This window comes from Pyrus communis, chromosome 12 (assembly GCF_041283825.1).
Source record: "Pyrus communis isolate YQ-2024b chromosome 12, ASM4128382v1, whole genome shotgun sequence".
Lineage (NCBI taxonomy): Eukaryota > Viridiplantae > Streptophyta > Magnoliopsida > Rosales > Rosaceae > Pyrus > Pyrus communis.
In genome coordinates this window covers 11,243,022-11,256,837 of record NC_142576.1, presented here as the reverse complement: position 1 = coordinate 11,256,837, position 13,816 = coordinate 11,243,022, and the positions used below count along the sequence as shown (strand labels likewise).

At 44.5% G+C, this 13,816-nt stretch overlaps 1 long non-coding RNA gene across 1 annotated transcript; it reads right to left on the bottom strand.

Moving 5' to 3' along the window:
• Nucleotides 1-9,573: 9,573 nt before the first annotated feature.
• On the bottom strand, nt 9,574-10,697 carry LOC148692336 (uncharacterized). Its single transcript, XR_015953818.1, has 2 exons — nt 10,614-10,697; nt 9,574-9,786 (listed from the first exon to the last, which is right to left on the bottom strand). It is a non-coding gene; the product is annotated as an uncharacterized LOC148692336 (long non-coding RNA).
• Nucleotides 10,698-13,816: the final 3,119 nt, after the last annotated feature.

Below are 13,816 nucleotides of genomic sequence, written 5' to 3'. Positions count from 1 at the left end.
TTTCTGGACGATATTGTTGTCGGTCGCATTGTGTTGGCTTGTTAAAAGAGGGATGAAAGCCCATTTGTTAGGCCCAAATAATACAAACTTCATATAACTAATGCTTTCATAACAAAAGTAAAAATGTAAAATATAAAATGACTATTTAGGATCCATGAGATTTTAAATATATTCACATATGTATATATCAATGCACACCAAAATTCACTGTGATAAAATTCTGTTATATTCCCATTATAATTGAACAATTCCAAACATTGTATAGGTTTTCCATGGCTGAACTTAACACGTATGAGAATCTTATTAATCAAACCATTTGAGAACAAAATTCCATTTGATTTCAATATGCTTGATTCTTTTTAGAACTGGTCGAGAAAATAATTATGCTATGAACTTATAAGGTAGGGTAATTGAGAAACAAGAAAAACTGTATTTTGCAACATGTGAGTTTGTAACTGAATTAATAATAGGCAATCGTATCTTCTTTGAAATGACTGTAATTTCCTCAGGAACTCTATTTTATACATTTATACAAAGCAGCCAAGAGATTATATCGAACTAATTTCAAATATTATATATTTAGTTGAAGATCCAAGAAGAAAGAAATAAGTTAGTGGCACAACCACGCAATTTTTTATTTATTTTTTATTTTTTTAAACAAACATAGAGTTTGGTGTGAGATGAAAAGTGTAAGAGTAGTATGGGAAATAAGTTGGCTGTTTTAAGATAAATTGTAATTTAAAAAGTAGATGTGGAGTGTATCATGTCACGTACTGGTCCGGGGCGGACCACTTTCCGGGCTCGACTCCACTGTAGCACGATATTGTCCGCTTTGGGCCCCCATCACACCCTCACGGTTTTGTTTCTGGGAACTCACACTAGAACTTCCCGATGTGTTGCCCATCCTAGGAGTGCTCTCGTGTGAGTTCCTAGAAACAAAATCATGAGGGTGTGATGGGGACTCAAAGCGGACAATATCGTGCTACGGTGGAGTCGAGCCCAGGAAGTGGTCCGCCCCGGGCCGGGATGTGACATTTGGTATCAGAGCCTAACCCTGGCCGTGGTGTGCCGACGAGGACGTCGGGCCCCTAAGACCAACTCCAATGGTGGGCTAAAAGCCAAATTACCCTCCAAAATTTCCTCCCAAACGCACTCCAACCCAAGGGAAAATTTTGAGCTAAATGCTAAATGCTAAACCAATGCCAAATTCCCCCCGAAATTTAGTCCAGAAATCGGGGTGGACTCTACCCAATATTTATCGGAATTTAAATTTTTTTAGATTAAAATGTTCATAAAATTAATTTACGATAGTCTACATATTTATTTATTTTTTTTTAAATTTAATTTAACAAAAAAAATAGCCTAAATTCATTCTTCAATAATCTCAGGCTAAAATTTTAGGGTAGAATGGTTGGAGTAGAAAAGCTGTTTTTGGGCTAAAAGCTAAATTTTTCGAGCTAAAAAATTTGACTTTTAGCCCAACTATTGGAGATGGTCTAAGGGGGTGGATTGTGACATCCCACATCGCCCAAGGGAGTGATCCTTAAATGTATATTCCCATCCCTACCTAGTACGAGGCCTTTTGGGAGCTCACTGGCTTCGGGTTCCGTAGGAACTCCGAAGTTAAGCGAGAAGGGGGCTAGAGCAATCCCATGATGAGTGACCCACTGGGAAGCTGCTCGTGAGTTCCCAAAAACAAAACCGTGAGGGAATGGTAAGCCCAAAGCGGACAATATCGTGCTACGGTGGTGGAGCAGGCTCGAAAAGTGATCTGCTCCGGGCGGGGATGTGACATATCAGGTAAGTACGATGTAGTCAACAATATGTGGGGTGTTAATAAAATAATCATTTTTGCAGTTGCATTTAAATCTCAAATAATAAACCCAATTGTAGTTGTCCAGACTTATGTATGAAATCATCAAAATTTAAGGGTGTTATTATTGACACTCAGAAAATAGTCAATATGCATTCCTCCTAAAACATTAAACGCATACAAAATGACTATGTTTTTTTTTTTTTTTTTTAATTTTTTTTTTACAAGAAGCGATAGTATTTTCATTAAGAAACAAGAACACAATTACAAACAGACGGTAATACAATTAAAAGGGTTGAAAATTAAAGGTGGTTTTGGAGCTGTTTTATTTTTTTTGTTAAAGGTGGTTGTAAACATGAAAATTTTTACAACTAATGATAGAAGAATATGTGTACAAAATAAAACCTTTATAAATGAATGTTTAGGGTTACAATCTGTGTGGTTTATTTGTTAGAACCCACATCGTCCAGGGGAGTTGACACACTCCGACCGAGATCGGAGCGTGCTGGCCGTCACACGAAGGTGACGTAGCCATGTGCACGTGCGGAAGCTAATAAAGTAGCAATATAAAAGTACGAATAATTAGAAACTAGCATACAAAGTACTAAAATAAGTGCTAGTAAGTGAGATACAATTTCAGAGCAGGTCTATAGCAGCCTAAACAAAAACGACAACAGTAGTACGCCCGAAGGCGACCCTACAATGGGGAGTGTCTGTCAGAACGCCGGAAAGCCCTCAAGGGAAACCACCGCAACGGCTAAGCAACTAGAACCTGGAGGGGCGCAAAACAAAAACGTGAGTGGGCAAAAACAAGCTCTTTGAAAATCATTTAGCAAAATACATTCTAACCCTTCGCCGTAAAACCTGTATACTTCCCAGAAAAATAACCATATATACGTATGTATAAATGTGCCAAACATGCTCAAGGGTATATCAATCATGCTCAATAATATGCCATGTCGGAACCTCATAATGATATGTAAGTGCTCAAGCATAACTCATATCAATAACATAACATCTGGCAGCCGGAGTCACCTAACGTGACCTGTACGGCTGCATATAGAGCTCAAATCTCAAACTCATTAACTGAACCTGCTCACGAGTCGGAACCACCTAAAGTGGTCTGTACGACAGGCCTGGGTGTAACATATATATCTACGCTCTAGTGCTACGATCACGTGAAAGCTGTGCGAATAATCGCGGGTCACCTACGAGTCGGAACCACCTAATGTGGTCTGTACGACAGGCCTATGCACCTAACTTGGATCCAAGCTGAGCGTAAGGTGCTGGAGGTGAACATCACGTGAAGGACTGTGCCCTGGCCACGGGCGGGAGCACTAACACCGGGGGTGCAAGTTATGAGCTCTCTATGCATCTCAAACTACTGCTGAAATATAAACGTGAATAACACTTACCTGGCACTTACCTGTTTATCCACAGCACCAATATGCATATATAAATGTATGCCACTAATAATGCATGTGATGATGCATAAACAATAACAATATGGTGCATGGCATAACATACATAACCCTTTTTAATCAATTTCTGGGAATATAAATGTATATAGGTATATACGGAAAACAAAAGCCCACTCACTGGTATCTAGAAGGGTCGTAGCCCCCCTGTCTCGCGTGTGCACGCTCGTCCTCGGGGTACGTGTCACCTATATGCGAAATAGCTATAAAAACATTAACTTTAAAGCACATAACCCATTTCTCGTAATAACTTCTCATACATTGCTCAAAATGGGCAAATGAATATACCAACGTGCTCTACACAACCTCAGGATCACAACCATATTTTTAAAATAATTTTCCTCCGCCGCACGTGCCCCCACGCGCCGGCCAAGGCACGGACCTACGCGCCCCCCACGCGCGGCCACGTGCCATGCACACTGACGGTGTCAACTGACGCCGTCAGGAATATTCCGTTGAACTAACGGAATATTCCGTTAAACCTAACCAGATGCCGTTAACGGCGTCAGGAATATTCCGTCAACTTTGACGGAATATTCCGTCTCCTTCTCCAATCAGTCCCCGACGCCGGCGCCGTCGCTGGCACCGTCGCCGGAAAACCTGCAAATCACGATTTCTCGCTCGTTTTTCCACCTTTTTCCACGTTTCTTGCACCAAAATCAACCCTAAAGCTAGTAGAACATGTCCCAACAAGTTTTAAGGCCTAAGAATTACGCGATCATACCTGTCTCAAACTCGAAATTCGGCCAACTTCGAACCAGGCCTTCCCGACGTCCAACTTCGTCCAACGAGCTACTCCGACGCTCCTTAGGACCTCACTAAGACACCTACGAGCTTAGAAATCCCAAAAACTCAGTGTAAAAATTTTGCATGAACAATACTCAAATCGGCCATTGTTGAATCGACGTGAAAACGAAGTATTCCTCACCTGAAAATGGTATGGTTGTGCTCGCCTCGACCTCACGAGTTGAATGGTGTCTTTGGTTTCCACGATCTGTGATGGTTTGGGTGGTTTTGTGTGTCGTCCGTACGTTACAGAGAGAAGAGGAAGGAATGGAGCTCGGGGGAGAGAGACAGGGAAGAGACAGAGGGAAAAAAGGGGGTGACAGTGTCTGTGAGTGTGTGTGTGTGTGGTCCAACACATGCCACACCACACAAAACAACCCACAACGTGACAAAAACGAATTAGGGGTAATAATGTAATTTCACACGTGCGTTTTAATAATCCCGGGACGGGATGTCACAACCTTCCCACCTTAATAGAATTTCATCCCGAAATTCAAAACAACCAAGTAACAACCCCTAGTGGTCAAAGAACAACCGAGGATACAAATGCCTCATCCGATCTTCTGTCTCCCACCTGGCTTCCTCGACTGAATGATTTCTCCACAAAACTTTCACTAAATTCACCGTCTTGTTCCTCAGAACCTTCTCTTTCCAATCGATGATCGTCACCGGTTCCTCGTCATACGTCAAATCTGGGTTAATCTCTAATGGCTGCGGAGGTATCACGTGAGATGGATCAGCAACATAGTGTCGGAGCATAGACACGTGAAAAACATTATGCACTCTAGCTAACTCCGGAGGCAACTCCAACCTGTAAGCTACCTCACCAACTCGTTCTGTGACCATGTATGGTCCGATGTACCTGGGACTCAACTTCCCCTTCTTTCCAAACCGCACGACACCTCTCCACGGTGAAAGCTTCAGAAATACCCAATCTCCAACTTCATACACTCTGTCCGTAGCGTGCCGATCCGCTAAACTTTTCTGCCTGTCCTGAGCTGCTTTCAGGTTAGACTTAATCACCTGAACATTCTGAGTAGTCTCCTCGACAATCTCCGGACCCACTAAAACTCTCTCGCCAACCTCTGACCAACACAACGGTGTGCGACAAGCTCTGCCATAGAAGGCCTCAAATGGCGCCATGCCAATGCTCGAATGAAAACTATTGTTGTAAGCAAATTCCATCAAATTTAACCGCTGGTGCCAAGCATCACCAAACTGCAACACCGAAGCTCGCAGCATATCCTCCAAGGTCTGAATAGTTCTCTCTGACTGTCCGTCGGTCTGTGGATGATATGCCGTACTATAAAGTAATCTCGTGCCCAAAGCTTCCTGAAAAGCCACCCAAAACTTCGATGTGAATCGTGGATCACGATCCGAGACAATACTCACTGGGACACCATGGTACTTCACAACCTTCGAGATAAACAACTCCGCTAAACGGCTCAAAGAATACTTCTCTCTCACTGGAATAAAATGAGCCGACTTAGTGAGTCGATCAACGATCACCCAAATGCCGTCAAGGCCATTATGTGTACGCGGGAGCTTGTACACAAAATCCATAGTGATATTTTCCCATTTCCACTCTGGAACGGGAAGCGGCTGCAACAACCCAAACGGCTTCTTCCTCTCTGCTTTAACCTGCTGACACACAGCACATCTACTCACATACTCGGCTATCTCCTTCTTCATACCCGACCAATAATAAAACGGTCGAATGGTATGATACATTTTAGTAGCTCCTGGATGCATGGCATAAGCCGAGATATGTGCTTCATCGAAAATTTCTTTCTTCAACTCCACACTATTAGGCACGAACATTCTACCCTCTAGCATCAACATGCCATCCGAATCCCGAACTCTGAGGTCTCGCCTCCTTCCTTGCTCTCGAGCTTGAATAAGTTCTTGAGTCTCCTGATCAGCTACTTGGGCTTCAAGTACCCGATCAACAAGTATCGGCCTAACTTGGAAATTAGCAAGCAGCGCCACTTCTCGATCTTCAGCTTCTAGCTTCACTCCCGTAGCACGCAAGTCCACCAAAAGAGGAGCACGACTAGCGTACAACGCATTAATACGACCTTGTGACTTCCTGCTAAGTGCATCAGCCATTACGTTCGCACGACCAGGATGATAATCAATCGTGCAATCGTAATCGCTAAGCAACTCCAACCACCTCCGCTGACGAAGATTAAGCTCTCTCTGAGTAAAAAGATATTGGAGACTCTTGTGATCTGTAAAGATCATGCACTTCTCTCCGTAAAGATAGTGTCTCCATAACTTCAACGCAAAAATGATAGCAGCCAACTCCAAATCATGTGTAGGGTAATTCATCTCATGAGGTTTCAACTGCCGCGAAGCATAAGCAATCACCCTACCATGCTGCATCAATACACATCCCAGACCATTCAAGGAAGCATCGCTATAAACCTCGAAATCACCACTATCGTCTGGGAGTGCCAAAACAGGTGCATGAGTGAGACAATGCTTCAACCGCTGGAAGCTCTGCTCACACCTATCATCCCACTCAAATTTAACATCCTTCCTCGTTAACCTCGTCAACGGCAAGGCAATCACCGAAAAATCCTTAACGAATCTCCGATAATACCCCGCCAAACCAAGGAAACTTCTCACCTCGGTGACGGTTTGCGGTTGCTCCCAACTCTCTACCGCTGCAACCTTCTGAGGGTCAACCAAAATACCCTGAGCAGAAATGACGTGCCCTAAGAACGCAACTTGGTCTAACCAGAACTGGCACTTGCTAAACTTAGCATATAACTGGTGTTCCCTCAACCTCTTCAACACCAAAGTAAGATGTCGAACATGCTCTGCTTTCGACTTAGAATACACCAGAATATCGTCAATGAAGACAATGACAAATCTATCCAACTAAGGCTGGAATACCCGGTTCATCAAATCCATGAAGGCAGCTGGTGCATTCGTCAACCCAAAGGGCATAACCAGAAACTCGTAATGACCGTAACGAGTCCTGAACGCCGTCTTCGGGACATCATCCCTACTGATCTTCAGCTGATCGTACCCAGACCTCAAGTCTATCTTAGAAAACACACAAGCACCTCTCAGCTGATCGAACAAATCATCGATACGAGGCAATGGATAACGGTTTTTAATCGTCACCCGATTAAGTTGCCTGTAGTCGATGCACAGCTTCAAAGTTCCATCCTTCTTCCTCACAAACAGAACTGGAGCGCCCCAAGGCGAAGTACTAGGCTGGATAAATTCCTTATCCACTAACTCCTGCAGCTGAACTTTCAATTCCCTTAACTCCGCGGGAGCCATACGATAAGGAGTTAAAGAAATAGGATTAGTACCTGGAAGTAACTCAATAGTGAACTCTACGTCTCGATCTGGGGGTAAACCAAGTAAATCCTCGGGGAATACATCAGGGAAGTGTCTAACCACTTTCACATCCTCAACTCTGTTAGGAACAGCTTCATCTAGCACCACGTGAGCTAGGTACCCCTGACAACCTTTAGATAACAACTTTTTCGCTCGCAGCGCCGAAATAACGCCATGTCTCACCCCACTATGCTCACCCACGAAAGTAACCACAGGTAGTCCAGGTCGGTGAAACGTAACTACTTTCCCGTAACAGTCAATGTTGGCACGATAGAAGTGCAATCAATCCGTGCCCAGAATCACATCAAAGTCCACAATATCTAACGGGATAAGATCGGCTGACAAGGCAACACCCTCTACAATCACTGGACATCCTGGGTACACACAATCTACAACACATCTCTCTCCTCTAGGCATGGCAACCTCTAAATCATACCCTAGAGGTGTGGGGCGAGGTTGCGTCACTTGAGCAAATGTATGAGAAATTACGGAATGTGTAGCTCCACAATCAATTAAGACTCTAGCAAAACAACCAAGAATGTTCAACGTACCCATAATCAAGTCTGGGTTGTTCTGAGCGTCCTGCAGAGAAATATTGTGAAGACGCCCTTGGCTCTGCTGACGCCCGCCGCGGCCTCTGCTAGCCTGAATACCGCGTGCCTGAGCACCACGCCCCTGACTGGGCTGACCCGACTGTCTCGAGGACCCTGCACTGCTAGTGGCAATCTCACCCTGCTGATACTGTCCTCCCTGGTACCACTGAGAGTCACCCGCTGGAGCTGGAGGATATGGCATATAGCCGCCTGAATACTGGGGATAGCCACCCTAGGAATAGGGATCCTGAGGGTACTGATACTGCCCTGGAGCATAAGGGACAGCATCACCCTGATAGTGGTAAGCACCACCTCGACCCGTCTGGCCGTAACTACTAGGACCCTGGATCTGTTGGAGTGGTGCAGGTGGTGGCATAAAGGTCTGCTGTGGTTTCTGCTGCTGCTGACCCTGGGGACAATTCGCCGCTCTATGTCCCACCTGTCCACATGTGAAGCAACCGTTGCTGCCGCGTCTACACTCGCCGAAATGCCGGTTGTTACACCTACGACAAACTAGGGCTCTGCCTCGCCCACCATCGCCCTGCCTCTGGCCTCTAGCGCCACCAGAAAATCTACCTCCACGGCCCTGTCCAGTGGCACTGAAGCCGCCACTCGAAGAACTCGAGCTAGCACCACCCCTCTTGAAGTTCTGAGTCTGACGGGGCCCGAGCGATGCCTGACCTTTGCTTTTGTCATCTTTCTTCTGGTTGCTGTCATTCTCTTCATCAGTGTCGCTCGACATATTCTCAGAATCCTCGATCCTCAGCAGTATCTCATAGAAGTCCCGGTAAGTCTCGCTGTGGACAGTAGACGCCATAGAACGCCACTTCTTCCTGGTGCCCAAACGGAAAAGACGTAGCATCTCCGCCGGATTACCAGCGACATCAGGGTGATAACGAGACAAGTCCGTAAACTTGCGATAGTATTCATTCGCCGACATCTTCCGCTGTTTCAGTTCGGTAAACTCCTGCTTCTTACGGTCAATGTACTCAGGGGGCACATACCTTCTCCTAAACAACTCCGTAAAAACATTCCAATCAGTCATCTGATCCGGAGTCAACCTACGAAGCTCCTGCTCCAACCAAGCTGCCGACTCCGTATCCAGAAACCATGCGGTCGTCTCGACCCACCTCTCCATAGGCAAGTTCCCCTGATTATGCAGCACACGGAAAGTTTTCTCTATGTGTTCTAGCCAGCGCTCTGCGCCCTCGTGCCCCTCACTGCCCTTAAACTTATCCAACTTCAGATTGTACATAGTCTCCAGAGGAGTCCTCTGGGGAGGGCGCATCACTGACTGAAGGGCTGTAGCAAAAGCTTCCCCCAACTGAGTAATATCGGGGAAACTAGGCTCAGAAGAGCGACGGGGTTCCCGACGAGGAGGCATAATTCTGACAGAAGACACCAAAACCATTAGAATACTCACAAGGACACATGACTGCCAAACCTAGGCTCTGATACCAAACTGACACACCCCGACCAAGATCGGAGCGTGCTGGCCGTCACACGAAGGTGACGTAGCCATGTGCACGTGCGGAAGCTAATAAAGTAGCAATATAAAAGTACGAATAATTAGAAACTAGCATACAAAGTACTAAAATAAGTGCTAGTAAGTGAGATACAATTTCAGAGCAGGTCTATAGCAGCCCAAACAAAAACGACAACAGTAGTACGCCCGAAGGCGACCCTACAATGGGGAGTGTCTGTCAGAACGCCGGAAAGCCCTCAAGGGAAACCACCGCAACGGCTAAGCAACTAGAACCTGGAGGGGCGCAAAACAAAAGCGTGAGTGGGCAAAAACAAGCTCTTTGAAAATCATTTAGCAAAATACATTCTAACCCCTCGCCGTAAAACCTGTATACTTCCCAGAAAAATAACCATATATACGTATGTATAAATGTGCCAAACATGCTCAAGGGTATATCAATCATGCTCAATAATATGCCATGTCGGAACCTCATAATGATATGTAAGTGCTCAAGCATAACTCATATCAATAACATAACATCTGGCAGCCAGAGTCACCTAACGTGACCTGTACGGCTGCATATAGAGCTCAAATCTCAAACTCATTAACTGAACCTGCCCACGAGTCGGAACCACCTAAAGTGGTCTGTACGACAGGCCTGGGTGTAACATATATATCTACGCTCTAGTGCTACGATCACGTGAAAGCTGTGCGAATAATCGCGGGTCACCTACGAGTCGGAACCACCTAATGTGGTCTGTACGACAGGCCTATGCACCTAACTTGGATCCAAGCTGAGCGTAAGGTGCGGGAGGTGAACATCACGTGAAGGACTGTGCCCTGGCCACGGGCGGGAGCACTAACACCGGGGGTGCAAGTTATGAGCTCTCTATGCATCTCAAACTACTGCTGAAATATAAACGTGAATAACACTTACCTGGCACTTACCTGTTCGTCCACAGCACCAGTATGCATATATAAATGTATGCCACTAATAATGCATGTGATGATGCATAAACAATAACAATATGGTGCATGGCATAACATACATAACCCTTTTTAATCAATTTCTGGGAATATAAATGTATATAGGTATATACGGAAAACAAAAGCCCACTCACTGGTATGTAGAAGGGTCGTAGCCCCCCTGTCTCGCGTGTGTACGCTCGTCCTCGGGGTACGTGTCACCTATATGCGAAATAGCTATAAAAACATTAACTTTAAAGCACATAACCCATTTCTCGTAATAACTTCTCATACATTGCTCAAAATGGGCAAATGAATATACCAACGTGCTCTACACAACCTCAGGATCACAACCATATTTTTAAAATAATTTTCCTCCGCCGCACGCGCCCCCACGCGCCGGCCAAGGCACGGACCTACGCGCCCCCCACGCGCGGCCACGTGCCATGCACACTGACGGTGTCAACTGACGCCGTCAGGAATATTCCGTTGAACTAACGGAATATTCCGTTAAACCTAACCAGATGCCGTTAACGGCGTCAGGAATATTCCGTCAACTTTGACGGAATATTCCGTCTCCTTCTCCAATCAGTCCCCGACGCCGGCACCGTCGTCGGAAAACCTGCAAATCACGATTTCTCGCTCGTTTTTCCACCTTTTTCCACGTTTCTTGCACCAAAATCAACCCTAGAGCTAGTAGAACATGTCCCAACAAGTTTTAAGGCCTAAGAATTACGCGATCATACCTGTCTCAAACTCGAAATTCGGCCAACTTCGAACCAGGCCTTCCCGACGTCCAACTTCGTCCAACGAGCTACTCCGACGCTCCTTAGGACCTCACTAAGACACCTACGAGCTTAGAAATCCCAAAAACTCAATGTAAAAATTTTGCATGAACAATACTCAAATCGGCCATTGTTGAATCGGCGTGAAAACGAAGTATTCCTCACCTGAAAATGGTATGGTTGTGCTCGCCTCGACCTCACGAGTTGAATGGTGTCTTTGGTTTCCACGATCTGTGATGGTTTGGGTGGTTTTGTGTGTCGTCCGTACGTTACAGAGAGAAGAGGAAGGAATGGAGCTCGGGGGAGAGAGACAGGGAAGAGACAGAGGGAAAAAGGGGGGTGACAGTGTCTGTGAGTGTGTGTGTGTGTGGGCCAACACATGCCACACCACACAAAACAACCCACAACGTGACAAAAACGAACTAGGGGTAATAATGTAATTTCACACGTGCGTTTTAATAATCCCGGGACGGGATGTCACAATGTGTTGGACCACACACACACACTCACAGGCACTGTCACCCCCCTTTTTCCCTCTGTCTCTTCCCTGTCTCTCTCCCTCGAGCTCCATTCCTTCCTCTTCTCTCTGTAACGTACGGACGACACACAAAACAACCCACAACGTGACAAAAACGAACTAGGGGTAATAATGTAATTTCACACGTGCGTTTTAATAATCCCGGGACGGGATGTCACAGGAGTGATCTTTATATGTATATTCCCATCCCTACCTAGCACGAGGCTTTTCGGGAGCTCACTGGCTTCGGGTTCCATGGGAACTCCAAAGTTAAGCTAGTAGCGTGCGAGAGCACTCCCATGATAGGTGACCCATTGGGAAGTTCTCATGTGAGTTCCCAGAAATAAAACAGTGAGTGCGTAGTCGGGGTCCAAAGCGGACAATATCATGCTACGGTGGTGGAGCGGGGCCAGGATGTGGTGGACCCCGGGCTAGGATGTGACATTATTATTTTTAGAAGTATTCCTCTAATCAATCTCCAAAGTAGAATCTGATTCAAGGGTGATGAACACTTGATCTTGAATCGAGCTTGAAGTTTTTTTAAGGGTCATCGAGGCTTGATCTTGAACGAAATAGGGACCACGAAGAGTTTCACGTGGTGGGTGGTCTTTGGCTTTGGTCGTGGATGAACCAACACGTGTGTTTTTTGTGCTTGTTGGTTCTCCACGGGCTAGATGAAGAACATAAGAGTGTTTGGGTGTTTGCTTTGGCCAAAGAGCTAGATTTCTAGTTTTCTCCAAAGCTTAGACTTGCTTCCCTTCTCTCAAGTCCATTTCTTGAAAATGAGCCTAGAGTTTATACATACCACAATCTAAACATGATGAATTATGAGATTCATTTTTTATTAGGAAAACAAATGAAATGGCTTGAAAACTTTGAGTTTTAATCAAAATGACAAAAAGGTGTTGTAAGTAAATAGTAATAGGAGTGACTATTTAGAGTAAAAATGTCACTTCTGTTAAAAATGAACAGTACCGAGAGTGTTTCATTAAAACTGCTTTTTTATTTTATTTGAGCTAATAATTAATTTAGATTTTAATCAAATCAGAATCATTGATTTAGGAAATTAAATCCAAATTGATATAATTTGACCAAATTATGATTAATTTGTCCCCTTTGTATTTGATTTGATTTGATTTGTTTGTTGAAAGCTTCAAATGCTGACATGTGCCACTTTTGATAGCCCCTTCAGTTTTGATGAGTGATAGGAGCATATTTATGCGACTTAAATGGCTTGTTCTCGTACATTTACGTTATGTTTCTTTAGTTATTTTAGTACTTTAAGCTATTTTCGTGTGTTTGTAGGTCCAAAGGGCTAAAGGAGCAAAAAGATGCATTTTGGAGACTTTTGGAGCACTTTTGGGCTAAGGACGGATAGCTTATGCTTGAAGCCAAAGTGTTGGACGAAATTGAAGACCTAATTGGAGCCAAAGTGTTGGAACCTTGTTCTCTTTAGTTTTAGGACATTTAAACCTTTCCTAATCCCAATCATGCCATGCATAACACACATCCATTCTAACACATTGTCATTGCACATGCATTTCCTTCATTAGTTAACCCACATGCACTTATCACTTATCATCACCACTTAACCACTTATCATATCATAACCACATATCATATCACTTATCACTTATCACTTAACATATCATCCACCTACTTCACCTACAACATCCACCTACTTCACCTACAACATCCACCTACTTCACCTACAAATGACATAGCCATATGTTCCCTCCACTACTCCTATAAATACCCTTGCATTCATTCATTCATGGACATCTCATTTCATACACAACACACCACAAACACTTCCATTCCTTCTCTTTGCCGTGAGTTCCCTTGTAATCCAAACACCATTTTTCCATTTCCCTATTAATCCAAACACCACTCCCCAAACCATTCACACCATCAAACTATCCTTAGACCTTGTGCTACAACAACGAGGAAGAGAAGAGTGCCTAAACGTTCATACAATTCAAGTTTGAGTTGTTGGAATGTTTAGGTGTTTCTTTGATTTCAATGTTTAAATTCAATTCTCTTTGTTTGTACGTAT